Raw genomic sequence first — 10,684 nt, 5'->3', positions numbered from 1 at the left:
GTGTTCTCAAGAGAGGGTGAAGATCAACCTCCCGTGAATCGCAGGACATAGGAAGGCATCTCAGAGGGCCAATGTGATATAGTGGATAGAGTGATGGACTAGGATTCAGAAGACTTGCATTCAGATCCCCACTCATCCATGAAAGCCAACAAGGTGGTAGCATACTATCCCTTAAATATCTCACATACTTCCAAAACTGTATTAGAGTCACCATCAGTCAGATGCCACTTGATAGCTCAGAGCAACAATAAAGGCATCATGGGCCTAAGAAGGCTAGATCCTCTTGGAGAGTTTGGAATTTTCCAGCAGAACAGAAAGTCTGTGTTTCTGACATTTTAGACACTGAATGGGATGCATGCCTGACAGTTTCAACAGTGTGAGAAAGTTGTAAAGATGTACTCTGCACAGCCTACCTACGAGTATACTCATGTGGTTGAATATCTGCATGGTACACATAGAAGTACCATGTTCTTAAGAGGGAGTGACCCTGACACTGAATTTTTTTTCACAAGTGAGGTATCAAGAGATGGCAGTCTGATCTGCACTTCAAAACCTCCTCAGATAGAGAATTCTCCACTCTCTGTTCCACTGGGCAACAGCTCTTCCTGTCAAAAAGTCCTTGCTAATGTTTAGTCGAACCACCTCTCTTCTTATTTGGTCCATTATTTTGAATCCTACCTTCTGAAACTGGACAGTTCATCAGATATTTGAAATCAACCACCATGCTATGTCTTCCTAGATACCCTCCTTTAAAAAAAAACACCACACCTATTTTTCCCCAACTTTGCTCTGTGACAAATCTGGGGACATTTGGCCAAAGGGTGCTCTAGTTATGGGCTTGTAATGTAAAACTCTCCCCCCCCCCGCAGAAACAAGTGCATCAGCTGTGTTTACTGATAAAGATTGGAGCCAAAATGTTTTCTGCAAAATAAGTCTGCAGCTGTTGTTGGACTAAGCCATTCTTGAAGATCAAAGGGAATTTGAACTCCGTTTGGTTTAGAAACTATTACTTTTTAGGAGAGTCCCTGGGGCACTTCAGAACCACATGGACCAGAAAAAAGCTTGTTTGCAAGCACAGCCATGCTCACTTAGAGTCCTTCTGAAATGCCCCACAAAACTACCCCTGGGTCCCAGCAGCCCAGAGTTTGCTAGCAGCTGTGTTCACTTGCAAATCTATTGTAAGGACAAGCAAGGGAAACAAACCCCAAAGGCAAAATTTAGCAATTTTTCAGAGGTTTTAGCATCGCCAATGCAGCCATCCTGCACCAAATCCAGAAGCAAACCTTTCCCTGCCCTCAACAGAAGCCACACAGTGTGGAGTATTTTATTATTAATGTTACTAATGAATAAGATAAAAGAAGCCAAACTATAAAATGAGAAAAATACTGTTAAATCAGTAACCCAATCAAAATGATCAGGTAAAGGGAACAATAGGTACAAGAAAGATCGATGTACTTGAAGACTTACCTCATTATCTATTTGGCTGCCCAATTTATGATATGTTAGGAATTTTGTTTAAAGAATTAGCTTTATCACTTGCAGACCCTGCTGAACACCTGATCAAATTTCTACTCATTTCTCCCTTCACCTATGAGTGGTGATGATGACAATTTGCATCTTTCAGACATCTAATCGGATTTGGCAGAATTTTGATCAAGGCCACATGTATTTGACTATTGTACTTATCTTTTACATCTCTCTCTCTCTCTCTCTCTCTCTCTCTCTCTCTCTCTCTCTCTCTATTTATTTATTTATTTATTTATTTATTTATTTATTTATTTATTTATTTATTTATTTATTTATTTATTTATTTATTTATTATTTTCCTGCAGAGGAAGAGGAAGCAGAAGTAGAGCTGTGTCTGGGAGGACATTTTATTTGATGTGGTGTGTTTTTCCCCCCTAGGCTTGTGGATTTTTAGGCTTGCAAGGGTGTGTTTGCTCTGACTTTTGTTCTCCCTGACCACATGGTCTGAGGGGGCAGGGTTTTAGTTTTAAATTTGCAATTTTTAGACTCTAACTTGGTAAATAGGAAAGACAAATAGGAATGTATACACCTGGGGTAGCAGGGAAGTTTTAGGGGGAGGATCAGACTTCCTCGCTTTTTAATTCACTGACCAATCAGTCGAGAAGTCACGGGTAGGTGGGGCTCATTAGCCTTGGAAGGGAGCCCGTCTAGGAGAAGGAAAACTCCAATTTCAAACCTCCACTGCCCTGTGGCTATGTCCACTGATGGAAAAGGCTTCAGGAGTTAACCTCAAGACAAAATCCAGAGCCGGAATCCTGGAGGCAGTTTGTGACTGTGCACAGTCATGCTCTGGCAACTCCTGCAATGTTGCTGGAACCAGTTGTATTGGCTCTTGCCTTTCCATTGGACTATTTCAGTGATGTGGAGAGGGGGGATTTTCTGCTTGGGTAACAGTCTATCCTCCATATTATTTTACCCAGGCCTTGTGCTCTGGAGAGGACACTCCAGTTTAGCATACAGCATCAAAACAACAGGAAGTAGCAGTTGATAATTATAAGTCTTTGCTCGATTGGCATAGAGCATGACGCCAAGGGCTACTTCTGATGGTGGAAGAAGTCATTGCACCTCTCTAGATAGCTACCGTCCACCTTAAGCTAGGCAGCCCCCAGCCAGTAAGGTGCTGCCTCACCATAGTTAACCTCACGGGGTTCGTGGGGTTTAGGGTGAAAGCAGACAAGCAGATCGATAATCCTGCAGCATGCAACAATCATAAGAAAACTTCTGCCCTAAAGTTGGGCACCTGGAATATTCAGGCAATGACCCCTGGATTTTCTGACGACCTTCAGGAAATAGACAATGTGTGCAAGACAGCTGTCATTGACATCAAACTGAGTAGGCTGCAAATGGACAGTGGGTGATCACAGAACAAAGGAAGGCTAATTGCCTTAGAGAGAGAACAAAGGAGTTCACAGTGAATGTCCGAGCCAGTGGAGCCAACTGGCAACACCCTGAGGGCTCTTTTATTGACTTTGCATGATTACATAGTATGTTATGAGAGAAACAGAGAGGATACTAGTTACCTAATCATAACTAGGATTGGCTAAAATAACCCTTTGATCTTATGCTTTACCTCTAAGCGAAAGGGCAGAATAAGGGGCTACGCTGTCTGCTGGCAGCTGCCGCATCCTGCCAGAAGTGTTTGCACATCACTGGAACAGAATATAGCTACAGCCTTTAAGCAGAAGTTTCTCACAAAGGACATTGTTGCCCTGTGAAAGATGAGATTGCCAGGCTTGGGATCTGTCAAAGAAAAAAAATTCTCATTTTTCTGGCAGGGAAAACCATTGAATGACACCAAGGAATATGATGTTGGCTTTGCAGTCAGAAATACTCTGCTGATATTCATTATTCCACCTAGTGTGGGGAGTGAAAGAATCCGGTTTCTGCAGCTCCACTCATCAGCAGAACCAGTCACCCTCATTAGTGCATATGCACCAACAGTCGTCTACAGCAGAAGTCAAAGACAAATTCTATGATGATCTGGCAGCTACTATCAAAAAAATCCCTGAGAGAGAGACGCTGTTCATTCTCAGAGACTTTAACGCTAGAGTTGGTGCTGATCACAATTCTTGGCCTAATTGTCTAGGCTGTTTTGGCATTGGGAAAATGAATGAAAATGGCCAACGCCTGCTGGAGTTTTGCTGTTATTATGCTCTTTGTGTCAGCAACACGCTCTTCAATACAAAGCTTCAACACAGAGTTTCTTGGAAACATCCAAGATCCAAGCATTGGCATCAGTTCAATTTGATCCTCACTAGACACTCTAGCCTTCCTAGTATTACAATCACACACAGTTATCAGACTGCTGATTGCGATACTGATCACTTCCTGGTGTATAGCAGAGTAAAACTGTGAATAAAGAGATTGTATGACACAAAAAAGGAAGGAAGACCACGTATTGACATCAGCAAGACTCACAATCAGAAAAAAGTGGAGGAATCTGCTCAAGTGCTTGAGGAAACTCCTCCAGGCCTGGCTGGTGCAAATACACCTGAACGATGGGAACATTTCAGAATGCTGTTTATAACTCCACCTTGTACACATTTGGCAAGAAGAAGGAAAACATGGCAGACTAGTTTGAAGCTCATTCGGAGGAGTGATGCCAGCCATCAAGGAAAAGAGGAGAGCTCTAGCAGCATACAAAGCCTGTCCTAGTGAGTACAACTTGCAGGTTCTTCAAGTTACTCGTAGCATAGTCCAGCAGACTGCCAGGAGATGTTCTAAGGATTATTGGCTTGAGCTCTGCTCTCAGATACAGATAGCAGCAGACACAGGTAACCTCGAGGGAGTGTATGATGGTATCAAGCAGGTTTTAGATCCAAATCCAGAGAAAAATCTGCACCTTTGAAGACTGCTACAGGCATGATCATCCAGGACCGAGCACAGCAGATGGAACTCTGAGTGCAGCACTACTCTGAGCTATATTCTAGAGAGAATGTAGTAACTGAAGAGGCATTAAATAACATTGAGTGCCTGCCTGTCTTGGAAGAGTTGGACAGCGAGCCAACTTTAGGAGAAATAAAAGTAACCTTGGATTCCCTCGCCTACGGCAAGGCACCTGAGGAAGATAACATCCCTGTTGAAGTACTGAAGAGAGATAATCACCACTGAACTGTATGAAATCTTTTGTCTTTGCTGGAGGGAAGGTGAAGTACCACAAGATACGAAGGAAGCAAATATCGTCACATTGTATAAGAACAAAGGAGACAGGGGTGAATGCAATAACTACCATGGCATCTCTCTTCTCAGCATTGTAGGGAAGCTGCTTGCCCATGTGGTGCTGAAGAGGCTCCAGGTGCGTGCAGACAGAGTCTATCCAGAATGATAGTTGTGGGTTTTCGGGCTCTTTGGTCTTCAGTGCTGTCCTCTGACGATGCCGGCCACAGAGACTTGTGAAACGTTAGGAAGAACAACCTTCAGAACACGGCCAAAGAGCCCAAAAAACCCACAACAACCATTAGATCCTGGCCGTGAAAGCCTTCGCAAATGTCTATCCAGAATCACAGTGTGGATTTAGAGCTAATAGATCCACCATTGACATGATATTTTCCCTCAGACAGTTGCACGAGAAATGTAGGGAACAATGACAGCCAATCTTTGTAGCCTTCATAGATCTTACAAAGGCCTCTGATTAGGTTAGCAGGGACGGCCTTTTTAAAATACTTCCCAAAATTGGATGTCCCCCTGACTCCTTAACATCAGCAGGTCCTTCCATGAGGGAATGAAGGGCACTGTAGTTTTTGGTGGCTCAACATCAGATCCCATTGACATCTGAAGCGGAGTGAAACAGGGCTGTGTCCTCACACTGACTCTGTTTGGGATCTATTTTGCTGTCATGCTGAAGCATGCCTTTGGAACTGCAACAGATGGTGTCTATCTCCAAATTAGATCAAATGGAAAGCTTTTTAATCTCTCTAGATTGAGAGTGAACACCAAAATCCAGCTGAAATGCATGCAGGACTTCCCTCTTTGCCAATGATGCAGCTGTTGTTGCTCATCCTGCTGAGGAGCTCCAACAACTTATGAATCATTTTAGTAAGGCCTGCCAAGATTTTGGACTAACAATCAACCTCAAGAAAACATAAGTCATGGGCCAGGGCGTGGACTCACCTCTCTCTATTACCATCTCTACACAAGAATTGAAGGTTGTTCATGATTTCGTGTACCTCTCTTTTTAGATCTTCTTATCTCTGACACCTTCTCTCTAGACGCCGAGCTGGATAAATGCATTGGCAAAGCAGCTACCATGTTCTCTTCACTCACAAAGAGAGTATGGTTCAATAAGAAGCTGACGACATATACCAAGATCCAGGTCTATAGAGCCTGTGTCCTGAGTACACTCCTGTACTGCAGTGAGTCCTGGACCTTTTGTGCATGGCAGGAGAGCAAGTTGAACACGTTCCATATGCGTAGCCTCCGATGCATTCTTGATATCACGTGGCAGGACAGAGTTCCAAATAGAGTAGACCTGGAACAAGCTGGATTTTTTAGCATGTATACATTACTGAAACAGCAATGTCTATGTTGGTTTAGGCATGTCATGAGAATGGCTGATGGGCAGATTTCAAAAGATCTCCTGTATGGAGAATTAGTGCAAGGAAATTGCCCCAGAGGGAGACCACAGCTGCGATGCAAGGATATCTGCAAGCGGGATTTGAAGGCCTTAGGAATGGACCTCAACAAACCTTGATATCTGTACATTCAGCCTGGAGGCTGGCGGTGTAGCATGGCCTTTCCCAATTTGAAGAGGCACTTGTTCAGTAGGCTGAGGCAAAGAGGCAGTCTCAAAATCAGCAAAATCAGGGAGCTGGACAGGGGACAGTCTGTATTTGTCTTCAGTGTGGAAGGGATTGTCACTCTCGAATTGGTCTTCTTGGCCACACTAGATGCTGTTCAAAGACCTCTATTCAGAGTACATTACCATAGCATCTTGAGACTGAAGGGTGACTACTACATCTCTTTTTAAACTTTTTAAAATTTGTCTTCCTCTCCCAACCCGTTTGTAATGGTTCTGGCCGCACAGAATAAACCTTCATGGATTAAACCTTTTTTGAAAAGGAAAAAGAACAAACTGAATAAGTGGAAGAGGAGAAGAAAATTGAGCAAGAAGAGGGACCTGGTCATCATGAACTGCTGCCACATCTCGCTTTGTCCCCATCATTATCTGAGACACAGCCCAACTCCAACAATTGTTGTGCTAGGGATGCATGTGGGTGTTGCTTCAGGAGGTCAGGGGAAACAGATGAGGGGTGTAATAATATCCTCCTCATAAACTATACCTACCATATGGTTACAGCTGTTGGAAATGCTTCCTGTCCCTCAAGCATTCTTACTATTCAGGATGTGTTCCTCCTCCTGCAACGTAGCTGCTGACAGAGTGTTGTAGATCTTATAAGATCTGGTCAATTTCACCTAAACTCAGTGAGCAATGTGTCTACAGCATGATCTACGACGTTACCTTGGCATGTTTTCCTCACGGACATGTGACAGTCTGTGCAACAGAAAGCCCCTTAGAAGTATGGACTGGAGGAGGACCAGTAAGCTCCTTGTGTTTCTTCTGGACTATTCAATTACAATGAAAAAGACACAAATAGGTACAATACTTCTTTCAAAGAAGTGTGCTGTGCATGTGACACTGGGTATGTACACTAATCTCTGTAGCTACATAAAAGGACTAAAATGCTTCATCATCATGATGATATGCCAATTTATAGAACATGAGGGACAAAGGTAGTGAGAAGCGTAATGCAACATTATCTCTAGAAATATTTCATAAGCCAGCAAGAAAACAGGTGGTGTTGAAGGTAAATAGGCGGCCTAGAGATACATACGACCTTTGTACTGTTTTCCTTATTAGGAAACTAATAGTTCAAGACCCATTCAATTAAGGGTGTGTTCACGCAGGGCCAGTTGGCTGGTGAAGAACAACTGAACATGTAGAATGTAATAAAAAGGAAACGTCCATTGAAGTATTAGAAGGGTGCCATATGGAACACTTAAAACTAATGGTTTTGTCATTAATTTTTAAAAGTACATCCTAGCCTAATAAAATCAGATGCGTATTATTAAGTGGGTTGGGGGAGGTGGAATTTCCTCTTAGCCCACGTAGTTAGTGCCCTCTAATGCCAGAGACCAAAGGTGTGAATATTACAAATACTCTGCCTTTAATGCCACTTTAAAAACAAATGTTCCTGGAATTTTTAATTTTTGTTACCTTCCCATAATTTGAATGCTGATGAGTGAAATAAAAATTTCATAAATAAACATCATAGTGTTTACTTTTCTTTACAGTATTATTAAACTGAACAGAATCAGCAAATAAGAATTTTGCTGTGGTTAAAATGCTGTACTGCAGCTAAAACTGTGCTCACGACCTGGGGTTCAAATCCCAGGTAGCCGGCTCAAGGTTGACTCAGCCTTCCATCCTTCCGAGGTCGGTAAAATGAGTACCCAGCTTGCTGGGGGGGCAATGTGTAGCCTGTATAATTAAAAATTGAAAACCGCCCGGAGAGTGCTTGTAGCGCTATGGGGCGGTATATAAGTCCAATAAATAAATAAATAAATAAATATTCTCAACAGTCTACACTGCCAAAGAAGGCTAGCATGCAGTAATGGAGCAATCTTTCCAGCCCACAAACACACACAAGATTGAGAAATTTCAAGCTTGGATGCAAAAAGAGTTTGCTGCATACAATCAGTGTTTTTTGTACATATATTTTCATCAATTAAATTGATAGTAATACAATTTTTACAACAATACTATTTGCAATAGATTTTTCAAAATAACAATATAATAATCAGGACAGAGGAATAAAAAGGAAACCCAGACACTAACTGTTGAGATTAGCTAAACATCACAACACAGTGAGGTAGTTTCCAAACTGAAGTAACGACTATCTGAGATCTGGTGAGAAATCTGAAAAAAAAAGATGAAGTGTTCATCTAGTGTCATGTCAGGAGTCTACTTAGGAGAAAACGTCTATTTACTCATGGTGTGGAATGGGGTGCCAGGAACGTACCCAGCAAAAGGAAGAGAACTAGCTGTAGTTTGACATTTCTCAGGCCAGAAACATCTGTAGCCTGTAAATAGAGCTAAAGACCTATTAATGTTGCAAATAAGCAATTCAGGCAGTCTTTACGAGTCTTTGAAATCAGACTTCAAAGAAATTCCACCTTTAAATCTTGAAGAACAATTGAACAAAGTACGTTAATGTGCATAGGCAACAGGATTATGCTACACACCCCTGCTATTACATTCAATACTAACTATTATACTGTATTTTAATGTGAGCTATCATGGACAAGTCCACTTTCACATTAATTAAGAATTTTCTTCTTCATTCTATGGATGATCTCTTAAGGTCTGTTTCAGGTCCCAGTCACTAATGGTCTCCTTTCTTATGCTTTTTATTGTTGTTGTGTGCCATCAAGTTGCTTCTGACTTAGCAATCCTATGAATTACTGAACTCCAGAAGATTCTATTGTCAAAGGTCTGCTCAATTTTTGCGAACTTGAGGCTCTGGCTTCCTTTGTGAAGCGAACACATCGTGCACTTGGTCTTCCTTTTTTCCTGTTGTCTTCAACTTTTTCCAACGTTTGTGCCTTTTCTAGGGAGTCTTGTCTTCTCATGATGTGCCCAAAGAACAACATCAGTTCCATCATTTCTGTATCTAGGGAGAGTTCAGGTTAGCACCCATTTATTTCCCTTTCAGATGGTCCATGATAGACGCAAAGCTTTCCTGTGACACCATAATTCAAATGAATCATTTTTAATCCTTTTTGGCTCTCTTCTGTCCAGCTTTTATATACGTACACTGAAACTGGGAATATCATCGAGTACATGATCTTCACTTTGGTCTTTGATTATTCATGCTCTCCTCTAGGCAATTCTGTTTCCATTTCTTGTGTCTTAGCTTTCATCCTTTTTCAAGGTCTTACTAGCACCTGCTCTCAAAGTATCTATATCCTTGTGGTATACATAGATCCAGCTTACCTCTTATTCCTGCTCCACCCAAATCTTCTGTGCTTCCTGGATGCCAGAAATGGAACTTGGACTGGAATTATTTGTGTCAGATGCAAATGAACTAATCATTTAATATTATCAGAAAAATCTCATATTTTGACTCTCAATAAGTGTATGCCCATTTACTGTAACATTTGTAGAAGATGTTTTGCCACAATAAAACATAAACCAATCAAGTGCTATTTTAAAATCCTGCACATGTCACAGGTCTCTGTCATGAGTTCAGCTGAAGAAGATCTGTAATCTGGGGGTTAATTACAGCTGAGAAAAATGCTGGGCAATCAGAATCACAGACAACTGAAGCACCACCAGATTCTCCTCCCCCAGTAGCCAGAGTAAGGGATAAGCTTCAGCGAAGACTCATGACTCAAAGGTCTGAGGCTCACATGAATGCTTCCCATAGGAACATGAAGTTGACCAGTCCTGAGTTTTAGCAGGATGAAGTTTTTATATGACTGCTGCTGCTATAAAATCTGCACCCAGGATTGGAAGCTTGTGGAAGGAATAAGTCCATTCTCTGGCTTGTATCTCTGCTATCTTCAACCTGGCTTACTTGGCCCTTGGACTCTGACTTCTGACTATAGTTTATGTTTTGGCTTTGGCAATTTCGTATCTGCTTTGTATCCCCTGGACTTCTAACTTTGGACTATCACCTGCTGTATCCCCTGGAAATGTGACAATCGCATGCAGAACAGAAAAGAACAGAACAAGTTGGTACCCCAAATGGAGAGAATTCTTCGTGACTCTATTGTCACTGTCAGACATTCACCACATTAACTACTATTTAGAATAGCTATGCAGTAGTGTAGTGGTAAATCCAGACATGCAGGTGACCATCATGACAGATCCCCATAGCCACTCCACATAAGGAGAGACTCCAACATGGCAGGAAGCGGGATTGTCCATATCAGCAAATGAGCAGGTATTTTGTAAAGTTAATGACCATTAATTATCCATCCAAGAGCAAAATACGTATCTAGATTTTGTACTGCAACAAGAATAATTTGCAGCAAAATATCATCTCCGGAAAACCTCATTTATCTTCCAGCCACTAGCTACTAAGCTGAGAAGAAACAAAGAAGCATGGAGAAGGGCAGTGGATGATGTCACAATCCCAGAGTTTTCTCCCTGTGA

Source organism: Pogona vitticeps, chromosome 1 (assembly GCF_051106095.1).
Source record: "Pogona vitticeps strain Pit_001003342236 chromosome 1, PviZW2.1, whole genome shotgun sequence".
NCBI classification, from domain to species: Eukaryota; Metazoa; Chordata; class Lepidosauria; order Squamata; family Agamidae; genus Pogona; species Pogona vitticeps.
Note: the sequence above shows the minus strand (reverse complement) of the source record.